This window comes from Pinus tabuliformis, chromosome 4_2 (assembly GCF_031772625.1).
Source record: "Pinus tabuliformis cultivar Carrire ecotype Pingquan chromosome 4_2, CPIR1, whole genome shotgun sequence".
NCBI classification, from domain to species: domain Eukaryota; kingdom Viridiplantae; phylum Streptophyta; class Pinopsida; order Pinales; family Pinaceae; genus Pinus; species Pinus tabuliformis.
In genome coordinates, this window is record NC_142304.1 from 600,925,642 (window position 1) to 600,951,177 (window position 25,536).

The 25,536-nt window shown below is 35.7% G+C and overlaps 1 pseudogene; it reads left to right on the forward strand.

Moving 5' to 3' along the window:
* The first annotated feature begins 5,398 nt into the window (after positions 1 to 5,398).
* Positions 5,399 to 8,879, forward strand: LOC149170722 (splicing factor U2af small subunit B-like; annotated as a pseudogene).
* Positions 8,880 to 25,536: the final 16,657 nt, after the last annotated feature.

Genomic DNA, 25,536 nt, shown 5'->3' on the forward strand with positions numbered 1-25,536 from the left:
ACTGTGAAGGAAGCAATAGATTTAGAGGATGTCAAACTCTAGAAAGAGGCCACGGCCGATGAAATGGCATCTTTACACAAAATTGAGGCTTGGAATCTGGTGGAGTTGCTGGCTGGGAGGAAACCCATTAGCAACAAATGGGTGTTCAAGAAGAAGACAAATGCAGAAGGAAAGGTGGAGAAATACAACGCTCGGTTGGTAGAAAAATGTTATTCCCAGGTGCCGAGAATTGATTTTGGTGATATTTTTTCTCCTGTTGCCAAGGTAGCTTCTATTAGATTACTTTTATCTATTTCTGCTGCTTTTGATTTTGAGGTAGAACAAATGGATGTGAAGACAACATTTCTTCAAGGGGGTCTAGGAAAAGAGATCTACATGAAGCAACCTAAAGGCTTTGTGGTAAGGGTAAGAAAGAAATGGTATGCAAGTTAAAAAAGCCTTTGTATGGGTTAAAACAGTCACCAAGGACGTAGTATCAGAAATTTGATACATTTATACGGGGACTTGGCTTCACCAGAAGCAAAGCAAATCACTATGTGTATTTTAAATTAATTTGTGACCATGTTATTTATCTGGTCTTGTATGTGCATGATATGTTGCTAGTTGGAAATGACAAAGAAATTATCCAGGATTTGAAGACCCAATTGTCGTCCAAATTCGACATGAAAGATCTCGATGCTGCAAACTATATTTTGGGCATGGAAATTAAAAGAGATCAGGAAAAGAAGAAGCTCTAGTTAAACCAAAGGAAGTATGTCGAGACAATACTACAGAGGTTTAATATGCAGGATAATAAACCAGTGAAGGTTCCTATTCCTATTGGTGTAAATTTATCTGTTGAACAGTGTCCCAAGACACAAGAAGAGGAAGAGGACATGTCTCGTGTTCCATATGCAAGTGAAGTCGGTAGCCTGACATATGCGATGGTCTATACTAGACCAGACATTGCACATGCAGTGGGAGTATTGAGTAGTTTTATGTCAAAACCGGGAAAGGAGCATTGGACAATAGTGAAGTGGGTTTTCAAGTATTTGCGTGGGACTAGTGATTATGGTTTGTGCTAACAAGGAAGATCAAGATTGGATAGAGTTTTGAATATCCATGGCTTTGTTGATGTAGACTGGGTTGGAGATCTGGATCAAAGAAGATCTACAAGTGGGTATGTGTTTAACTTATTTGGCGGTGCAGTCAGCTGGATGAGTAAGAAACAATCTGTAGTGGCATTATCAACTATAGAGGCAGAATACATGGCAGCCACTCATGAAAGCAAGGAAGCAATTTGGTTGCAAATATTCTGTTCAAGTATGGCGTTAGTACAAGGAGCTATAAGGATAGACTATGACAGCCAAAGTGCAATTTTCTTGGCAAAAAACCCTGCTTATCATTTAAATACAAAGCACATTGATGTTCAGTATCACTTTGTGAGGGATATGATAGAAGACAAAAAGTTGTTGTCGGTAAAGGTGGACACTTTGAAGAATACCGCAGAAGCATTGACAAAATCTGTGAGCTTAGAGAAGTTCTCTTGGTGTAGAGAAACAATGGGCATTTCAGGGCTAGATAAATGACCAAGCTCTCATGTGGCCTCCTGTGGAAAGAAAACAAGTGGGAGAATGTTGGGTTGTGTTATATTATTTCCATAACTAGCCCACATAGTTTACGGGGGGGTTAGAGGGCAGGCGGAGCCCCCCCTTCGTTGCGTCGATTGCGCAGTGGGGGGTTCACAAGGGGGTTTGAGGGGGGTGATAAGCCCCCCTCTATGGAGTTTAGGGCAGCACACTGGGGAAATTTTTTTTGGACCCTATATTAGGTTGGGCGAACCTACCTATGGTTTTGTGCATGGTTTTCGCACATGGTTTTGGACGCGATGGTTTTCGGTACATGATATTTGATGTTTCGGCATGTATAAATATGTATTTTGTTGTAACATTGAAAGGAATATAATGAAAAATCAAGTTGGTAGTGCCGGTTTTGGGATCCATGGGAAAATATCTGTGTATATGCGTTTTATGTGTTATGTTATTGCATTGTTTATTTTTTGTGTTTTAGAATTCATATGCAGGTAATTTCTGTACGGGGTTAAAACCCACATTGTTTTCATTTTCTTCCTCTAAATCCTAGTTTCATCCTAGCCTTTTATTATAGTTCAATACATCCATCAAATTGTATGTAGTTTCCTATCCTATTCCTTCACTTCAAGGTTTCAAATCTTCATTAATATTGTAATCTTTGTTATCTTGTTGAAGTTTCCTCTATTGGAGTTGGTGGTTAAAACCTATGCTTAGCGGCCTCTTTCCAAATAACACCTTGTTAGCTATTAGAGTTGTCCTCTCACAAATAAGCTTAGAAAGCAACTTTTCTCTCATAATATGCTTATATTTTATTTTTTTTAGAAATAAAATAAATGGAAGGAGTATTACCATTTTTATCACGATTATAAATAGTAAAATAGAAAAATCAAAGTGAAAAAAAATGATACCCATTATCATTAAACAATATGAAGTATTTGATGATATATTCAATCTTTTGTGATGTGAACAACTATCCTAATGGACTTCCTATGTCAACCAACTTGGAGTGGGCCATGACAATGTCACAGGTTTGAAAATAATCCCACATCTTTTACCATGAACAACTCTACAAAATGAGGATTTTGTCATTGGTTAGGATTTCAAAACATGGATATTCCTTTTCTCCTCTTCACTGTTATGTAATTCAAATATCTCAAAACTTCCATGACTTTGTTAGTTCTAAGAAGATGTATTAACATTACTAGTTCTTCTGATATTTCTTCCAAGGTGGAATGAACTTCAATGTTGATGCATCGAAATAATCATAACATAAAAAATGAAATTGTAAACACATATTGTATTCAATAATGTTTGAGATCCATGGTGATAGTACTCACTGCAGAATGTGCGTTATGATGATGTGCCAAAAGCCTTATACAACACGATGAATTGTTGAAACTCTATACATGTTCAAGTACAATAGAAAATGAAAAGGAAAGAAAATGAAGAGACAAGGAAGCCAAAATCCATAATTCAGCCGTGGCGAGATGTATAATCGATGGTTAACTTCTCCTCGACATTACTTGGATGCCTTCCATAGCTGCTAGGGTATTCAATCCAACATTTCTTTGTTTACAAATCAAACTTTCAACTATGGACCAATCTGGCCTCCAACAACAACAAAAGAATTTCCATATATAAAATCAAGGCATAATACATTGCATAATAAATATCATAAAATCAATCCAACACAAATTCAAAAATAGAGTCATCAACATCATATCCATCAATTTGATACATTTCCCTTAACATAAATCACATAAGCAACACATGTCAAGGGAATTATATGGAAAAGATACAAAAGAGAGATAATTGGCATGAGAGCAATGATAATCACTCATCTTTGACATGAATTTATACATCAAATTGGTTACAAATGAGTGATCAACTACCCAACCATAGGCATATGATGTCAATGCCAACCCCAAAATGGGTTATGAGACCACAAAGACAAAGGATTGTTGATGGATTCAGCCTCTCTCACACCAGCTAACCCTAAGGTGACTCATTTGGGAATAGTCACATTACATTGAGTCCATCAATCAATGATCATTATTTCATGTTTAACCCACATAGATAATTCAATGATACTACGATTACCATTGAGTCATTGGAGCATGTATAGATCATCTTGCAATCCTAAACTTGCTAGTTTCACTATCTAGTTCATTGCTAGTCGATGTAGCGTTAACTCAACCAGGAGGAAGTAGCTAGTCATATGTAGAAGTAACGAGTTAGTGAGAAAGAAGGAAGTACCCTCAACCGTCTATAATGAAGGACTACTTGGTGAACTGGATTTGGGATAGGTTAGGTCTATCAATAAAGTGTTTTACAAGACTATTTCCAATTTCGAGGGGGACTATAACAATAAATACAGTTGAAGAATGCATAGGTGACATGCATATCTCAACATTTTGCAAGTGTGTTTTCAGAATGCAATTTTAGTGGAACGCCGCAAAGTTCTACTTGAATCTAAATAGAATGCAAATATGGTGGAACACCCCACAATTCTACTTAGTTGTACACATTTTTTACATTTTTTTGTTGTTGGACATGTCATTAGTTGACATGAGTGAAAAAGTGTCATATGTAACTTCTACTTCACTAATCAACTTTTAAACATATAAGTTTTTCTAAATGGGATCCCCCTAAGGGTAAAATAACAAATAGAGGACATGGGTTTATGGGATTTGACCCTCCATGAACCTAGGTGCAAACCCTAAAAGATGGGAAAACATATGTTATAAATGTACACAAGGACATAACAAAACTTCCTTTGATTTGTGCTTAACAAGCTAGGAGAATCATTGGCAAGATGATGACAAATAGAATTCTAATTCGAAAATAGCTTAAGAGTAAGCCATGCAAGCGACGACAAAACAAAAAAGAGAATGTGCCCGAAACACTCCAGAAGGAGAGCCTTTATGATATCACCATGAAAAATAACCATTCATTTCTATTTGAGATCACCATGAATAGTAACTTGGGTGTTTTGTATATTAAGCATTACCATGTGATGTCATCTTCCCCATCAAAAGGAATGGAAGAGAGAGACCCAACCAAGGATATTTGAGTGCAAGGATATTGGAGTGCTTTTTCTCTCCTGGCACTACGAGCAACACCAGGCATTGCGCCTCCTCCTAGGTTCGAGTACCAAATGGAGTAGCGACCATTGAATGATTGCCTCTCATTACGAAACTTGTGAACCTAAAGTGAAAGGAAGGGGCTTCGGTGACACTTAAACTATATTAGAATGCTCTGAACCCCAAGAAAATAACATATCAAATTGCTAGCGGGATGGAATATTATTCTCTAGATGACAAAAGTGGGTAATTCTCGATGACAATTTCGATTATTTTGGTATGCTTTTGTGCCAATTAAGACACAAAAAGAGAAAGACACAGATATAGATGATGTTACATTAGATCAAAGAAAGGAACACTTACTGTTCCTAGACGAGTCCGCAGCGATGATCTCCATACCATAAACACATGCCTGTTTCCTGTTCCTCTATTGCTTCCTTCGGTCATTGTATACTTGCTTTGATGCACCCTTGGAGGAGATAGAGTGCCTAAGGACACCACCACTTAACAACAGGAAGGAAGGATCGATACCAGGAAACCCTATGGTTGAGAGAGGACCAATTGAAGGCAGTCTGCAAATATAGGAACTCCCAAAATTTTAGTGCATGTCTGTGTCCTACGCTCCATAAAAAGAATTCAGCTAAGGTAGCGCTGCAACCATTAATGCACAAGTGGCCGAGTTAGTTGTACAACTAATTGATAGATGTCCGTAGCATTGTCTTTGTGATCAAGTTAGCTGGAGGAATGGCTGATAACTATCCAGGAAGCCATGTCTTGGCCGATAGCTATCCTGACGGAGAAGAGTCTTGCCCTAAAGCGTTGTCCAGAGGCCATTTTGCAAGGGTGCGGTAGTTTCGGCTTAAATTTCTTTTGTCTTAAAAGTTTTTGTAGGAGTCAATTTTGCAGGGACTGGTAGGTTTCATCTTAACTATTGTCTTATTTGTATTTTCCTCTTAACTTTGTTTTGTCTTTTGCAGGTTGTCGGTGGCTGCTTTTTGTCTTAACACTGGATTTGTCTTAAAATAACTTTTAATTGTCTTAAGAATAGTTTTGTCTTAAATCATTTTTGTTTTGAATATGTCTCAAAGTGTTTTGTCTTAACTTTTATAGTTGTCTTAAAATAACTTTTAATGGTCTTAAATAGTTTTGTCTTAAGAATAGTTTTGTCTTAAATCATTTTTGTTTTGAACATGTCTCAACGTGTTTTGTCTTAACTTTTATATTTAAAAATGAAACTTAGCTTATTTTTTAATTTTTTTTTTCCTTAAATCAATGTTTTAAAAGTGACCTTTATGTAAGAGTGATGTTATGCATGCTGTAGTCTTAGCCCACTCATCCTGTAGTTTTAACCAACTTATCTGATCCCGAAAACACTTATGCCATTTTATCTTGATGGTTATCTTGAGATGAGTGTCATAATTATTTTTTTTTTTAATTAAATATTGATATTTTAATAAATAGTATACAATTAATAATTAATTAAGTAATTAATTTTTGAGCAGATAGGTTGATTTTATGGCTCAGTGTGAATGCCATGTGTAAATATTTTTCTCTCTCTTGGAAAAAAAGTGAATAGAAAAACAATATGGGAAAAGAAATATATGCTATGCATATTTAATTAATTATACATATAACTTTATATAATTTCAGGTAAAATAATTAGAAGTTAAAAAAAAAGTGAGTAAGATGTTTAAACCTTATCATTTTCAAAGAAAAAATAACAAAATATTAAAAGAAAATATTTTAATGTTATAGTGTAAAATATCCCATATAAATTATGAATAAAATATTTTTATATAAATTAACATTGTTTTATAAATAAGAATATATTAATAACAAAATGACTAATTTAACATGCAATGATAAAAAAACTTCATATACATGTTATGTAAACTATATAATATTTAAAAATAAAATTTAAACAATAAAAAATTACACATTATTTTTCCTACTCTAAAAAATATTGATACCTTAAATCCATAAATCATACTGATACGTTGTGTTTGTGATGGACAAAATATTTACAAAACTAAGCCATTATTAAACTAAGCCATATAAAAATTATAAATTTTAAAACATATTAATACATTTTAAATGATATATATGATCATACTGATACGTTAAAAGAATCCAGAAAATCATTGTGTTTGTGATGGACAAAATATTTAAAAACTAAGCCAATAATAAACTAAGTCATAAAGGAATTATAAATTTTAAAACATATTAATACATTTTAAATGATATATATAAAAGACGCTCGTCAAGTTCTAGAGTCGAATATCGTTGAATATTCTTATGTTTTAATGTAGACAATAGACTCTGCAGTAAGGTATGGTGCTAATGGAGGCCTCCTCTTGCCGCCCATTTTTTCCTGTCAAATGGGATGTAAAGTTTGTGAATATCAATAGAGTAACTTCTAAGCATTTAACAAAAACAAACTCAAAAGCAGAATGTTGCTCGGAAGTAGGCATCAATCTGTACCCCTGCAGGAGAAATATTCAACTTAAAATTATTGTTGCGGCAATCCATAAGCTTTCTGTGAAAACGTTCAACTTTCAGGATGTACAAAAAGAAAACTGGTTATGTCCATCTGGAATGGTTCGTTCCAGGTAGACTATCATGATGGAAAGAATGGATGATATGAGAAAAAACAAACTCGATTCTCCCACACAAACTAATAAAACTCATATGAATGGTCTATCAATTCAGGGGAGTGGCAACTTTCAAGTCTCTGTCGATACAGTCAAAGCAGAATGAATGAATTTCTCCAAGTGCATTATGCTTTCAACCATGAACATCACCAATAAGTTTCCTTTCACCCGGTACCAACTTTTCTACCCGTTCATGAACAAAGATTTCTGTATTGCAACACTATCTTATGAAAGCAAAATTTCCAAATGCATTAATACTGTTGATGGTGCAAACGTGGCCATGTAATCTGAAAGGCCATACCATGCCTGAAATCCACTACTGGTTTTATGATACACTGTTGGTTTTATGAAGGAATTTTAAATTTGAACGCCATTTACCAACTTGTTGGATTGTACTATACCAGTTATTGGATTGGTTTGGATTGAGATCGTTGTTCGCGTCTGCACAACAGGAATTTGAAATTGAAACCCCATTTACCAACTTGTTGGATTGTACTATACCAGGTATTGGATTGGATTGAGATCGTTGTTCGCGTCTGCACAACAGGTCGAGCATATGTCCCACGCTTCTATTATCAAACATGTATCAGATGCCGGACATGATCATCCATGGCCTGGATCCGCAGGGCTAGGCCATGGATCCTCGCAGTCCAGGAACATTTTGAGGACTTCTTTGAAGACATTTTCGAGGAGCTCAACAAGTTCGTGGAGATCAAAAACCTAAATACTCTACTACTATAAGTCACAACTGGGACTTACAGGCTCAAAGCGAACTTATCATTCATAAACCCATAACACTTCAGATCTTCTAAAAAGATACTTTCTACCATTAGGACCATGAGAAGCCGAGTCATTTTCTATTATTTTACTACTATAAGTCACAACTGGGTCTTACAGGCTCAAAGCGAACTTATCATTCATAAACCCATAACACTTCAAATCTTCTAAAAAGCTACTTTCTACCATTAGGACCATGAGAAGCCGAGTCATTTTCTATTATTTTACCTTATTTTTGGGCGAACAAACCTTTGACTCACCTATTACCGTTCACGCTCCGAACACTTTGCCGAACTTTTACAATATAATCTTCCTAGATTATGGGGCTTATGTCCCAAAACCTTTACGCCGGGCCTCCCTACCCAACATCAAGAACCTAAATACTTGTGATAACCTTACAGATCACATGGTCAGAAACGTTTACATCCAGTTTAGAGAAGAAGAATAGGAGGCATCCGCTTTGAAAGCCATGCAAGATAGGTTTTATTACAGTCGGCCGATTATTGCTGATTTTTCCCTGTTATGGATTTTCGCTAAGCTACGTGTAGGAATTTTGAAGAAAATAACTGCAACAGGGTGGTTACTGCGATTTCATGCTTGTCAAAAAGATAATTAAGGATTTGCGCAGAAAGTTGTTCGGCCGCTTTTGGAGGTTCAGAGCTGGTCGTAGCCCAAGCAGGAGCCGAAGTCTGAGTCCTCTCCCTCCTACTCGGTCTTTCCAGTACATTAAAACTTACATACCATATCTCGATGCTAAAATCATGGGTGCCAACATATATGCGTCAAGAACCAGTTGAATTGCAGTAAAATTTTTTTGTTAAAACCCATGCACATTCAAATGCATGGAAATATGCGGCAAAAATTTTGGTTACCCATGCACATTCAAATGCATGGAAATCGACAGCATTGTGTTAATTATAGGATGACGCACCGGTGCAAAAATTAGGTTGAGCAAAGATTATGTAATATGCATTTATGCTAAATTAAGAAAATCACCTGGCTGACCTTTAATGAACGCACAAAACAGTAGTGAAACCAAAATCGATATGTTAGAGGATCCTGTAATTATCACAGTGAAATTTGTTGAAATCGTAATTTCAACAGCGGGCTGAGTTGACCCGTGGAGCAGCCGTACCAACGCCCAAACCGCGCAGCAAAACCACAAACCAGCTTGAGATTTCTCGGACCGCCTTCCTGCAGAGAGTGGTTTCCGTATTTTTGAACCCGATGGAATATGGGGCAGACGCGTGGCTCTCCCCATACGTAAGCAAACGTAATTTCTCGGGTGCTAATGTTCAGCATAATAAGGCCTCCCGAGATTTATCACCGCCGTCCGATTGCCCTCATCAATCTCCACCGTTAATTGTCTGAAGCTGCATACGGGCCAGCATTTAATATTTGCGTGGAGTGAATTTCAATTTTCGTTGACCATAATTCCTTTTAATGCATTGTCATAGGTGTAGGTAATGCATTTAGTTTTCTCATACGGCACATTAATATACATAAGAAAACGTGTTATGTTTTTTTTGTTGTTGGGGCATTGACCATTATGTTATGAAAATATAACAAGTGAAAAGTGCTACGTTTTTTGTTGGTTGTTGCACATGGGAGATATGTAAGAGCGCAACAGCGAAAGACCAGAGAGCTCGTGTGTAATTTTTGTTATGTATTGACCATTTTGTAATATGAGAGTTTGGGAGAGAAAAAAAAAGGAGTGCACAGCAGTGCATGAAAAAGAGCAGAAGTGGAGCGAATATGCTTGAGTGAGGTATGTGTAGAACATCGCACAGCAGTGCGTAGTGTGAAGCAAGGAGGGTATAAAGAAATCAGTGTTGATTTTTTTGAAAAACCAGAAAAGCAGCGTAAGATGAAGCCAAGTCTTTGGTATTGTATTTGAAAATATTTTGTGAGATGTTGTAATGTGCAGAAACACATAACGTTTTTTTTTGGAGCTACATATGTAAAAGTTTGTTTTACAAGTAGTATGTGTAAAATATTTTTACAGCAGTATGTGTAAAAATAGTTTTACACAGTAAATGAAAAAAAGGGGTTTTACAGCAGTAAACCCAGCACAGAAAATTCTAAGGAGGAGACAGAGTAAATGTTTTGTTGGATGAATATTGTTTTTGGTGAATCCCTCTCAGCAAAGAGGATGAATATGTATCAAAGTTGGTTGAATGTAATTTTTGGTAAATCCCTCTGAGTGAAAGAGGATGAATGTTGTTTCAGGCTTTATATTTTAATGAATAGAAAAGTTTTTTATGGCTGCGTAATACTCTGTTCTGAGATTTTTTTAAAGCTTCCCTGTGCACAAAAGATCCTGTGGCAGAAGGAAAACAGAGCATTGGCTCTATGGTGTTTGTTTGTTTGGTTTTTGGTATTTTCCTATGAAAAATACCGCACAGTGGTATCAGAGCTGGTCCAGGCTCTTTGATGGTGACAGAGCAGGCTTAGGCTCTTGAAAAGTGTCAAAGAAGCTGAAGGAAAGAGTCTTGTTGCAGCAGCAGTAAAACTTCTCCAGCAGTGTGAAGACTCAGCCAAAGGATTAAGGTATTCCTCAAGCTTTCCTTTGTGTTACTGTTATAGAAACAATCAGTGATTAAAAAAAACACAGTCAAGTATTTAAAGCCTAGATAAGAATGGCAAGGTCAAAGAAGAAAGCCTCCAATCCTGCTAAAAATGTGTCTCCCTCCTCTACTAAACTAGAAGGCAATCCATTAGAATACATTCTATTTGAAACCCCAAAGTTTGATGGAAACTTTGATGTATGGGAAATAAAGATGAGGGCTTTCCTAATGTTTGAGGGGATTGAAGTCTGGGAGTCAGTGATTGATGATAGCAAGAAGGATAAAGAATCCAAGGAGTGTAATGCACAAGCAGCAAAACTAATCTTGGATGGACTGCCTGATTCTGTGAAGAAGAATCTTGGAAAATATTCATCAGCAAAGGATATTTGGGACAGACTGCATGACCTTCATGCAAAGGGAGTACTGACCATGACAATGAGTCAAGAAGAAACTTATGAACCCATCATAGAAGCTGAGAATGAAAAGTTTGACCTCATCAAGCTTCAAGTAAAAGAAAGAGATGAAGAGTTTTCCAAGCTCAAGAAGGAACTTGATGAAAGCAAAAGGAAGCATCATGAAGAAGTCATATCCATGACAAATCAGCTGAATGAAGCAAAGAAGCAAGAAGATGTCTTCACAAGTCAACTTGAACAAATACACAAGAGAGTGAACAAACTTGTAGAAGAGATTGGACAGTGCAAGGCATAGGTCTCCTCCCTTAAGTCTGAACTACAAGAAGCCAGGAAGCAGGCACAAGAAGCTGAGAAGAAAATGGAGAGCAGTGAAGCAGAAATCTCCAAAATGAAGTCAGATATTATCTCTCTTAAAATAGTAGTAGCTGAAGCTACTCGTAGCAAAGAAGAAACTGAGGAACAGCTTACAAAGAAGAATAATGAGTGTGAAAGATTGGAAGAAGAGATTGTTCTCCTCAAGAAGAAGGTTGAAGGGATGAACAAGATCATGAAGAGCTCTCAAGCTTTGGATGACATGCTCAGCTATCACAGATCTCCATCTGATAAATCAGGACTTGGGTATGTAGGTGAATCTTCAAACAAGGATGAAGATGCTTTAAGCAAAGAAGATGTGAAGAAGCCAGAAAGAAGTTGTGAAGCTCCTAGTTCCAGCAAAGGCAAGGAGAAAGATCAAGGCTACAATAGAAGAAATCCTACTCCAAGCAGAAAACCAGCTCTAAGAAGAAATGTAGCTGATGTCAAAGAGGCAAGAGGAAATGGTGATCATCAAAGGATCTCAAGGCAGCAAGGCTTCAGAAGTACATCAAGGAAACCTCCATCTCCCAGGTACCAAAGTTCATTTTATGGTTATTGTTATGCTTACTCAAACTTTGGTCATATGGCAAAAGACTGTAGAGCATTTCATAAAGATAAATGTTGTGGTCTCCGAAAATCTCCAAGAAACAATTTTAGAAGAAATCATGAAATGTTATTCATGAACAATGTTGAATGTTTTAAGTGTCATAACATTGGGCATATGGCACGAGATTGTAACTTGACATGGGCTCTTACACAAGCTAGTCCCATGCAAAAGAAGAAAGTTACACAAGTATGGAGAAGGAAGGAAAGGCAATCTGAAAACCCCTTGAACTCCCCAGTGGATCTAAATTTGTTTTGAGAAGAGTCTGCCAAAAGAAGACAAGCATACATTAAAGGGGAGCTTGTAATTTTTGTTGTTGAACTGTCTTAACAGTCATTCTTTAATGAAGACTTCTTTTTATAAAGGAAAGACATGAAATCAAATCTGCCATAAGAGCAGAGAAGAAAAGGGGACAACGCTCAAATGTAAAGTGCAGCAGCGCAATAAGGAGTATGCAGAGCATGGAGACCCTCACAACAGTGGGAGGACAAAACATAAAACAACAGTTTGAAATTTTTTGTTATGGAGCACATGCATTGAAATGCATAGCAATGGAAGGTAGTTTCCTTCTATGTAATGTGAGAGAATATACTCACAGCAGAGTGAGTATAATACACAGCAGATGGAAATGTTTTGTATTGGGAATGAAAATGCAAAGCAGTGAGAAGAAAATGAGAAGAAGGCAAAACGCAGCAGAGCATAAATGCCCAGTGGCTGAGAATGCAATGAAATTTTTCACACAGCAGTGAAAAATGTAATATTTTTTTTGTATGCAATGCAACATGCACAGAAATGCCTAAAGAAAAACAGGGACAACAGATTTTTAATGCACAATGGTGAATGATAATGTGTGGCAGCAGAAAAATGAAAGGAACTGCACAACAGTGCATTGTGTAAAAAAAAATTGAATGAAGACTAAGATTGTGTGAAGCAAGGGTGTAAAAAGAAAAGGCAGCAGCCCGTGTTAATTTTTTTTTTGTTGTGTGGAGAATGCAGCGCAAAACAGCGTGAGGATGATTTCTCTCTATGTGCAAGTAATGGAGAGTAAAGAGTTAGTGTATAGGCACACAACAGTATGATGAAACAAAAGGCAGCCACAGTGCAAATTGCAGAGGCAACGCAGCAGCAAATAAAAACCCAGGGAGGACAGAGTCTATGGTTATGGGTATGGACATCAGTGAATATGAAAAATGCAGCAGCAAGAAGTTATGGACAACAGCATGATGGCAAGAAGGAGAAGCACACAGCAATGCAAATAAGAAAATGCAACAGCATGAAGTTTTGTTGAAGAAATGAAAGGTAATGGACAGCAGCACATGTAAAAGAAATTTTTTTTTTACAGCAGTATATGTAACTGTAATGAATGTGTTGTTCATTGAATTGAAATGCAACATATGCAACAGCAGTGAACGTAAGAAATGTTTACACACAACAATGTAAATTTGTAAGTTGGGACAGTGTAATTGCTCCAGAAAAGACAAAGTATTTTGTCTTTGAAAAGTGCACAAGCAGTGCAAGTGTAGACACAGCAGTGTGGGGTAGACACAGTAAAGAAGATGGCACAACAGTGCAACAGAGAATATGCATCAGCATAAAAGAACAATGTAATGAGTATGCACAACAGTGCAATGAATGTTTTGTTTTGAAACTGCATCTAAAGCAGTGTTTGGCAGTAATCCCTTCATGAGAGGAAGTGAAGTTCTTAGTGAATCCCTCTATTAAAGAGGAAGGTGATTTTCAGCACAGTGTCATGGTAAATCCCTCTGTCAAGAGGAAGATGCTTTTCAGCATAGTGTGGTAAATCTCTCTATCAAGAGGATGATGCTTTTCAGCATAGTCACAGGTGAATCCCTCTGTCAAGAGGAAGGTGCTCTTCAGCACATTGTTATGGAGAATCCCTCTGTCATGAAGAAGGTGCTCTTAAGCACAGTTTCAGGTTAATCCCTCTATCAAGAGGAAGACAACTTTGTTTGTTTGTGAACTGCATCAGAAGCAGTTGGTGAATCCCTCTATGTGAGGAAGATATCTTTGTAACAGCAGTACTAAGGAATCCCTCTACGAGAGGAAGTGTCTGGGTATGACCGAATGCCCAGCAGTTGAAATTAAAGGGGAGTGTTGAAATTGTAATTTCAACAGCGGGTTGAGTTGACCCGTGGAGCAGTCGTACCAACGCCCAAACCGCACAGCAAAACCACAAACCAGCTTGAGATTTCTCGGACCGCCTTCCTGCAGAGAGTGGTTTCCGTATTTTTGAACCCGATGGAATATGGGGCAGACGCGTGGCTCTCCCCATACGTAAGCAAACGTAATTTCTCGGGTGCTAATGTTCAGCATAATGAGGCCTCCCGATATTTATCACCGCCGTCCGATTGCCCTCATCAATCTCCACCGTTAATTGTCTGAAGCTGCATACGGGCCAGCATTTAATATTTGCGTGGAGTGAATTTCAATTTTCGTTGACCATACTTCCTTTTAATGCATTGTCATAGGTGTAGGTAATGCATTTAGTTTTCTCATACGGCACATTAATATACATAAGAAAACGTGTTATGTTTTTTTTGTTGTTGGGGCGTTGACCATTATGTTATGAAAATATAACAAGTGAAAAGTGCTACGTTTTTTGTTGGTTGTTTCACATGGGAGATATGTAAGAGCGCAGCAGCGAAAGACCAGAGAGCTCGTGTGTAATTTTTGTTATGTATTGACCATTTTGTAATATGAGAGCTTGGGAGAGAAAAAAAAAAGGAGTGCACAGCAGTGCATGAAAAAGAGCAGAAGTGGAGCGAATATGCTTGAGTGAGGCATGTGTAGAACATCGCACAGCAGTGCGTAGTGTGAAGCAAGGAGGGTATAAAGAAATCAGTGTTGATTTTTTTGAGAAACCAGAAAAGCAGCAGCGTAAGATGAAGCCAAGTCTTTGGTATTGTATTTGAAAATATTTTGTGAGATGTTGTAATGTGCAGAAGCACATAACGTTTTTTTTTTAGCTACATATGTAAAAGTTTGTTTTACAAGTAGTATGTGTAAAATATTTTTACAGCAGTATGTGTAAAAATAGTTTTACACAGTAAATGAAAAAAAGGGGTTTTACAGCAGTAAACCCAGCACAAAAAATTCTAAGAAGGAGACAGTCGTTTTTGGTGAATCCCTCTCAGCAAAGAGGATGAATATGTATCAAAGTTGGCTGAATGTAATTTTTGGTAAATCCCTCTGAGTGAAAGAGGATGAATGTTGTTTCAGGCTTTATATTTTAATGAATAGAAAAGTTTTTTATGGCTGCGTAATACTCTGTTCTGAGATTTTTTTAAAGCTTCTCTGTGCACAAAAGATCCTATGGCAGAAGGAAAACAGAGCATTGGCTCTGTGGTGTTTGTTTGTTTGTTTTTTGGTATTTTCCCATGAAAAATACCCAACAAAATTGAAGGAGTGTTACACGTATATATTTGTTTGAGGTTTGGATTCATTAAATTTTGTTTTATCCCTTGATAATTTGGATTTTTGCGTCATCGTCCTCATGTAACTAACTTGAATTGGCTCTCGCATTGGCATTTTATGTCTCGTTTAAACGTAAGTTCCATTGACCTTTGTTTTATTTGTGAAATCGTTTACGATACTCATTCGAATGCTTTCCTTTCATATGTTCACTGGTCATGGTCATAATATATGGTGTTCCCCTTGATATCAAGATACAATTTATAATTGCGACATTATGTCTGTTTAGAAATGTAAGTCCAAAAATCATAAGCTAATTAATTTAACCACTATGAAACGTAACACAACTTAAATATATTTGTGACATGCCTTTCTTAATCCCTTTATATACATGCTTTATGTGTATGCTTATACCATATACAACATAGCTATATGAGATATATAATTACAATTACTAAGGTAAACAAACATTAGTAATGTTTGTTTAGGTAAATTTTTATAATATTTATAATGTAAAATAACATAATGGTCAATGTGATATATGATACATGAGAATAAATTATTTTATTTATATTTATTAAAGTTATATATAATGTTTACAAGTTGTCTTACATGTTTGTTTGAGTTAAGCGAATGGCATGTGAAGTTAAAGGAAGGCCAAGATCAAAATAACGTGAAGAAAGAAGTCTTTGAAACAAGGAGCCAAAAAAATAAAATTTTCAAATCAAGAACAGCATGTGAGAAAATTTCATTCATAGAAAAACTGGTCAAAAATGTTGGAAATCTTGTATGGTGGAAATCCACTTTAAACAATATCATAAGATCTATCAAATTACTGAAATCTCCGCCCAAAATCACTGATTTGCTCGTTAATATTTTTATGACCAGCTAATATGCCCAAGAAAATGTTTGTTAGAAGTTATAGATGAGTTGATTTAGTACAATGCTATTCTTAATATGCTTCCAATTGAGCAACTAAGGTTGCACGCTGATGCAACCACACTATTGAAACAAATTTTAGTACAATGCTATTCTTAATATGCTTCCAATTGAGCAACTAAGGTTGCACGCTGATGCAACCACACTATTGAAACAAATTCTTTAACTACTTGGCAGATCCAAAGATGTACTAAGTGTCATTGACTATTTTAATATAAAAGTGTTCAGATTCCATTTATTAGAAATTTAATTAATAAATGTCTTTTTAACTAGAATTTAACAATATAATTTAGCTGAAATTGTAATATTTTATTATTTAAAATGTAGTTTTAAATATATAAATAAATTTACCATCTTAAAAATTCTTTAAAACACTTAAATTTTGAAATTTCCACAACTTAAATTTACAATTTTAAAAAATATCTAAACAAACTTTAACCAAATCCAACAAAACAAAACACTACTTAGAATACAACATTCTACTGATATTTTCATTGTAAAGCTCATGATCCAATAACGTTTGTCTTTATGTAATATTAGTATTATTTGTGAAAAATATGTTGCTTTCTTTTAGTGAGTCTTTGCATTTAATTCACATAGAGCACATATTTGAGTGACACATTTGTCTTTTATGATTATTGATGCAAATTTTCCTCTATTTCCCTCACTTTCTTGAGTGGGGTCATGCATTTGGGTGATATGAAGCACATATTTTAATGAAAATTTTGTCCATATTCTTGAAGATTGTCTATGCAAGTTTAATCACTTTCTTTCATGAATGGGGCCTTGCAATTGAGTGATATAACATTTGGTTGACATAGAGCACATACTTCAACAATTTTTATTTTTTTTTAAGTTTGAGTATCTTTTAAGAATTTCACATTTTCATTTTTTTTTTAATTTTTTTTTATAATTAAATATATATGTATGTTAAGATATCTTTACCATTTGTAAGAGTACATTTGGATTGTCTGAGATCTTTACCAATTGTGGGAGTATATTTGGATTGAGTATTAACACTAGCATGCAATGTTTTAAATGTTTGATTTTCGTTATTGGTAATTAGTGAAATATTTTGGTATTTTATAATATGATATTTTTCAATTATTAATCTAAATAGATATGCTGTAAAGAATACATTATTTTAATTATCAATAAAATTTTCCCTAAATAAATTGAGATTAAGAGTAGGAAAATTTTATCCCTTGGGTTTATAATATCAATCTCTTGGGTTTATTAATTTAAGGGTTCAGATTCCTAGGGTTTAATATTATTTGTGCAGGTTTATAATCCCTTGGGTTTTTAGCATTAATCCTTAGGGTTTATTATTCCCTTGGATTTATAATACCAATCATGGTCAACCATGGTCAACCACGTTCCAATATCACATTGTGATAAAGATTATCTCAATTTGAAAAACAATCATGATCAACCATGGTCCAACGTCACGACTCACATTGTGATAAGGATTGTCTCAATACGAAAATCAACCACATTTATTTTAGTGTTTGTAATATTTATCTTAGGGTTTATATGCCTTGGGTTTATAATCATGGTCAACAATGGCCCGACGTTGCATTGTGCCAAGACTTGTCTCAATATTGAAATCAACCATGGTTAACCATGTTTATTTTATGGTTTATATACCTTGGTTTTATAATTTTTATCCCTTGGGCTTATTATCCCCTTAGGTTTATAATATCAATCCCTTGGGTTTATTATCCTCTTAGATTTATAATATCAATCCCTTGGGTTTATTAATCTAAAGGTTCATATTCCTAGGGTTTAGTACTATTCCAATCATGGTCAACCATGGTCAACCATGGTCAACCATGGTTTAGTACTATTCCAAGCATGGTCAATCATGGTCAACCATGGTCCAAGTCACATTGTGACAAATATTGTCTCAATATGAAAATCAACCATGGTCAACCATAGTCAACCATGTTTATATTAGTATTTATATACATTGGGTTTGTAATATTAGTTCCTTGAGGGTTTAATATTATTCTACCATGGTCAACCATGGTCCAACGTCGCATTATGACAAATATTGTCTCAATATGAAAATCAATCGTTGTCTCAACTATTGTCCAATGTTGCATTATGACAAAGGTTATCTCAATATCATAATGATGATAAAACATGGTCAATGATGGTCAACCTTGGTCGAACGTCACATTGTGACAAACATTGTTTCAATATGAAAATCAATAATTATCTCAATTATGGTTCAACGTCAGATTATGATAAATATTACCTTAATATGATAATCATGGTCAACCATGGTCAATCATGGTCAAACTTGGTCAACCATTGCCATCCATGGTCAATCATGGTTGACCATGGTCGAACATCACATTGTGACAAAGATTGTCCTGATATGAAAATCAACCATGGTTAGGCATGGTCAACCATGTTTATTTTAGGGTTTATAATATTTATCTTAGGGTTTATATACCCTTTGTTTATCATTTTTATCCCTTGGGTTTATAATATCAATCCTTCGGGTTTATTAATCTAAGGGTTAATATTCCTAGGGTTTAATATTATTCGCTTAGGTTTATAATCCCTTGGGTTTCTAGTATTAATCCCTAGGGTTTATTATTCTCTTCACTTTATAATACCAATCATGGTCAACCATGGTCCAATGTCACATTGTAACAAAGATTCTCTTGATTTGAAACTCAATCATGGTCAACCATGTTTATTTTAGTGTTTATAATGCTTCTCTTAGGTTTATATAGCTTGGATTTATAATATTAGTCCCTTGGGTTTAGTCAATCGTAAATCAAACATGGCCATCCATGGTCAATCATGGTCAACCATGGTCGAATGTCGCATTGTGACAAACATTGTCTTGATATGAAAATCAACCATGGTTAAGCATGGTCAACCATGGTTCAACGTCGCATTGTAGCAAGGATTGTCTCAATATAAAAATTATCCATGGTCAACCATGTTTACTTTAGTGTTTATAGTATTTATCTAAGGGTTTATATAGCTTGGGTTTATAATCTTAGTCACTTGGGTTTAATGTTATTCTCTTGGGTTCATAATCCCTTGGGATTTTAGTATTAATCCATGGGGTTTATTATTCCCTTAGGTTTATAATATCAAACACGTGGGTTTATTATCCCCTTGGGTTTATAATATCAATCCCTTGAGATTATTATTCCCTTAGGTTTATAATACCAATGATGGTCAACCATGGTCAACCAAGGTCGAATGTCGCATTGTGACAAATATTGTCTCAATATAAAAATCAACCATAGTCAACTATGGTCCAATGTTGCATTGTGAGAAATATTGTCTTGATGTCAAAATCAATCATGGTCAAGCATGGTCACCCATGGTCTAACTTCACATTGTGACAATGATTGTCTTAATATGGAAATCAACCATGGTCAACCATGTTTATTTTATGGTTTATGATATTTATCTTAGGGTTTATATGTCTTTGTTTTATCATATCAATCATGGTCACTCATGGTCAACCATGGTCCAATGTCACATTGTGACAAATATTATCTCGATTTGAAAATTAATAATGGTCAACCATAGGTAACCATGGTACAATGTCACATTGTGACAATGATTGTCTCAATATGAAAATCAACCATGGTCAACCATGGTCAACCATGCTTATATTAGTGTTTATAATATTTATCTTAGGGTTTATATACCTTGTGTTTATAATATTAGTCCCATGGGTATAATATTTTTCAACCATTGTCAACCATGTTTTATAAAATCAATCATGGTCAACCATGGTCAAACATCACATTGTGACAAGGATTGTCTCAATATGAAAATCAACCATGGTCAACCATGTTTATTTTAATGTTTATAATATTTATCTTAGGATTTATATACCTGGGGTTTATAATATTAGTCCCTTGGGTTTAGTCAACCTTGGTCAACCACGGTCAAACATCGCATTGTGAAAAAGATTGTCTTGATATGAAAATCAAACATGGTTAAGCATTTTCAACCATGGTCCAACGTCGCATTGTAACAAGGATTGTCTCAATATGAAAATAAGCCATGGTCAACCATGTTTATTTTAATGCTTATAATATTGATCTTAGGGTTTATATACCTTGGGTTTATAATCTTAGTCCCTTGGGTTAAATATTAATCCCTTGGGGTTTTAGTATTAATCCCTTGGCTATATAATATCAATCCCCTAGGTTTAATATTCCATAGGATTTATAATACCAATCATGGTCAACCATGGTCCAACATCTCATTGTGAAAATATGGCCTTGATATCAAAGTCAATCATGGTCAAACATGGTCACCCATGGTCCAACTTCGCATTGTGACAAGGATTGTCTTAGCATGGAAATCAACCATGGTCAACCATCGTCAACCATGTTTATTTTTGGGTTTACAATATTTACATTAGGTTTTATATACCTTGGGTTTATAATATTAATCATGGTCATCCATAGTAAACCATGTTTATTTTAGGGCTTATAATATTTACCTGATGGTTTATATACCTTGGGTTTATAATATCAATCATGGTCAACCATGGTCAACCATGGTCAATCATGGTCAACCATGGTCCAATGTCACATTGTGACAAAGATTCTCTCAATTTGAAAATCATAATGGTCAACCATGGGTAACCATGGTCCAATGTCACATTGTGACAAGAATTGTCTCAATATGAAAATCAACCATGGTCAACCATGCTTATTTAGTGTTTTTAATATTTATCTTAGGGTTTGTATGCCTTGGGTTTATAATATTAGTCCCATGGGTTTAATCTACCATGGTCCAACGTTGCATTGTGACAAATATTGTATCGATATGAAAATCAATCATGGTCAAACATGGTTAGCCATGGTCCAACATCGTATTGTGACAAGGATTGTCTCAATATGAAAATCAACCATGGTCAATCATGGTCAACCATTTTTATTTTAGGGTTTATAATATTTATCTTAAGGTTTATATACCTTGGGTTTATAATATTAATCTCTTGGGTTTAATATTATTTCGTTGGGTTTATACTCCCTTGAGGTTTTAGTATTAATCTCTTGGGTTTATAATATCAATCCCTTTGGTTTATTAATCTAAGGGTTCATATTCATAGGGTTTAATATTATTCCCTTGGGTTTTTTTTTATCAATAATCCCTTGGTTTTTTTATTAATACAATATTTTCTTAATGCATAATTAATATATTAATATTATTGATAAATCCCTTGGGTTTAGTATTAATTAATATAGAATAATATAATAATATTTAAATTAATATTTACTAATACAATATTTTATTAATACAATAATTTTTAATATTATGGTTTATAATATAGGTTTTATAATTAGGACTTATAATATTGGCTTTGATATTAGGCTTTATAATATTAAGTTTAGAATATAGCATATATTAAGTTGACGCCCATGGTGTATATCAACCACATTTATTATTGTTGTTGTGCTAGTTATATTTTCTATCTAGATTTAAGTTTCCCATGTTAATTTTGACCATGAATAAATATTCAAGAAATAAAATGATGATATGTGGGAAATTATGACACATGAAACCATATATCTTATAGTGATTTTTTGAATAAGCAATCTCAAGTCAACTTCACTTAGTTTATTCCTTTATCTTCATGACATATTTATTTCTATTAATTTTTATTTTGTTCACTCTATTTAGATTTTTAGTTTGTCTCCAAGTTTTTCCTTGGGACACCTAAACTCTCTATCCTTTAGGTGCTCTTTTCCTCAATGCATTTTTGGATTAATGACAAGTGTCAATTTTTTTGTAAGTTAAAATTGTATTGCCTCAAAAAATCATGTCAACCAAATACATCATATAGTTAACTAGTTAAACATGTTTTACAATAGGTTGTATTAATCTTCTTTGTGGGAAACCAAATGTTTGTTACCACCTACCAATATACTAATTTATCCAAAATTCAAACAATTTCAAGAGATTCAACATATTTCTTTTTTTACTTGAAATGGAAGAATGAGAAACCCCAAAGTACTTCCCCACATTTAGTCGATGGTAAACTCGGTAAACTTTCATCCTTGATTATCAGAGTCTCGCCCCAAGGGAATCGAAGAGAGTCGAAATTGTGATAAAGAAACAACTAGCTACTTCACATTTGACTCTCGACCACTTGAGCTAACCCTTGGGGCTTTATAGATTCAACATAATTAAAGTATCTACTGTTGAATTATAAAGAAAAAAACTACCGACTATCATGAACCCTTGGGGCTTAAGAGTTTTAACATAATTAAAGTATCAACTATCAAATTATAAAGCAGAAAACTATGAACTATCATGCAGGAAATTAAGAGTCTGTTGATGTAATAGGGGCCAGATCTCTAGCTTTGGATCTTAGAGGAGTTGAGGGAGCAGGAACACATTGAATATGGCACTCGATGTGACCCAATATAGCATCCATTCTTTCTAAGCACACCCACTAAACCCTCTATACACATTTGATGTCTCCCAGGCTTGCAAATACATTATATCTTTCCTCTTGTTTTTCTGTGAGAACCCTGCCCAATAGGGTTTTTCATTTTCTAGTATAATCATATAGCATTGAAATACTACTTCCTCATCCCATTTCTTGCATAATCTCAGAGTCAGAGCAAGCATGTTTGTACCTAGCAGCAAGGGTTTCCAACTGACGGATTTCATTTCACATTTAAGGGGGATCGTTGAATGATAAGTTTCAACAACCTCCTCGGAAATAAAATAAAATAAAAAACGTTTGAAATGAGTTATGGTTTTTTGGCATCTGTTATTGATGATAAGCCATGGTGTTGACCAATGGTGTAGTAACAATGCCCATTTACAAAGCCTATTTATAAGTTAATAATATCCATGGCAAAAGGGTTTGAATATCTATGGCTATGAATCTTGTTATATTGTAAGTTTTTTTTTTTTTTCCCCTAGGAAAAAATCGTAATTTTATTCATGTTGATAAAATTACATTTTGTAGATGCTTATAGCATATGCAAATGGCTGAACCTGTAATAGGCAGCGACAAAAATAAAAGCTCAAAATGGCAAAAAACAGTTCCTGAAATGACAGGAAGACAAAACAAAAAGTAAATGTTAGCAGGCCTATTTCCTGCCTTTTTTCTTTTCTACTTTACGCCAGACTCCAGTGCTGATAGTAGGATCAAAAACAGCAAGTTGGTTTTCCTCTGAGTACGCTGGTTGATCTTTATCTGAGTCCGATCCTTCTGGGCTATGGGCTCTTTTGACTCCGCTTATTTCCAATTGTAAATTTTGCTGCTGTACCGAGCTGTGTGTCTCCAAATTGGGCTTCTCAGTGCCTTCGTTAGACTCTTCCCCCTGTCTCATTTGTGCATCTGTTGGTTCTGTGTTCAGTGCTTCCTCCTCCAGTGGTTCCGTATGCTGCCAACCTTTTGGTTTTTTCTGTTGTTTCTTGTTCCCTTTTGTCTCCCTACTAGTCAATGGACATGTGTATTGCAGGTGCCCTGTCTGCAGACATCTACGGCATCTGAATGCCGTGTTCTCGTAGTCAAGATTTTGCGTCCACAGTGAATTATTGAAATTCAATGTGATGTGATCTGGCAATCCTTGACTTAGATCCACCTCTACACATATTCTAGCATATGTGAATAATCCCCGCATAGCTCTGTCTTCATTTGTTTTAAGATGTTTTCCTATAGAGTTCCCAATGGCTGTTAATGCTTTGCGGTGCCAAAAATGCAGTGGGAGGTTGTGCAGCCTTACCCAAACTGGTGTTGTCGAAACAATCATGTTGTTGGCATCAAAGTCTGGGAACCAGGGGGTGATGAAGAGGCCAACACTTCCCCAAAACCAAGGCCCCTGGTTAATGATGTTGTCTCGTTCTAGTTCTATGTTAAATCTGACTATGAAGAAACCCTTAGGGCATAGGTATATTTCACATTTGGTTGACCATGATGTAAATACTCACTGATGTAATGCATCTGCTTTGGGCCAGTAACCATTAAATCTGCATATAACGACATTTTTCATTAAATCAGAGTATAGATCTGATACCTACGGCAATGTTACAGTAAGTAAAGGTGATTCTTGCTTCTGTTCCACGATGTAGGGACCTGGTAGCTCGGATGTGGGTGCTGTTCTGTGATTCAGTGGTTCCTTTCCTTTGACTGCGTCGCGGAAGGTTCCTGTAGTTTTAGAGCTGGTTCCCTTACAGCCGCCTCGTAGTCTCAGGTTGAGTATGATGGTTGAATCATTTGCAACTCCATAGTGCTGGAGTGTGTGATGATCCTGCATGCAGAGTCCGGAGTATAAGAGATTTTGGACTGTTGCTGGAATTCCCAATTTGATCTGGATCTCCTTTTTTAACCCTAAGACATCCATCCCTTCCCTGATCTGTATACAGTGATGTCTACCTTCTACAGATCTGATAAATATTTGAGTCAAGACTGACGGATCGGCCCTGTTCAAGCCCCGATCTATATGACTGAGCTTCAGATCTGGCGGATCTATAGTGATTCTGGAGTTTTCATGCCTTTCCGTTGAATAAGAGGGTTTGATACCTCCTATCCGCGGTGTTCTGGCTATCTCTGCCTCCGCTTTTCCACTTCCGCCATCAATATCCATCAAGGACTTATGATTATGGAGACCCTGATACCTGTCTAAAAAAGCCCTCATCTTAATGCTTACCTTGCTGATCGCGTCGCGCTTGATAAATTCGTAGAAATCGGGATGTGCGGTGGCGTAAACCCCGATCTCCGCATCTTTGGCCCTCACGTAGGCCTCGCCGCCGTCCAGTATGCTAAGACTCTGCCGCAGCAATATATTTCCCCCATCGATCTGTAACCAGCACTTCAGATCTATCAATATCTGCATGAAATCTTTGATCGGCCATGCGAATACGGGCATCAGGCTTCCATCTAGTTCTGCTGCTGCTCGGAACAGGTCCTTCTTGCCCAGGACGCGGAAGTTTCTGAATAAGCCTGTGGCGGCCATTCGATACCCTAGGTTCGCGGTTTGCTTCAGAGAAATCGCCGGGAGCTCAGGATTCGGCCTCCTAACAACTTTAGAGAACTTTTTTATTATATTGTAAGTTAATTATAAGTAGTAAGTTTTTATGGCTTATTAGATAAATCTATATATTTTTTCTTTTAGATTTAATTTAAAAA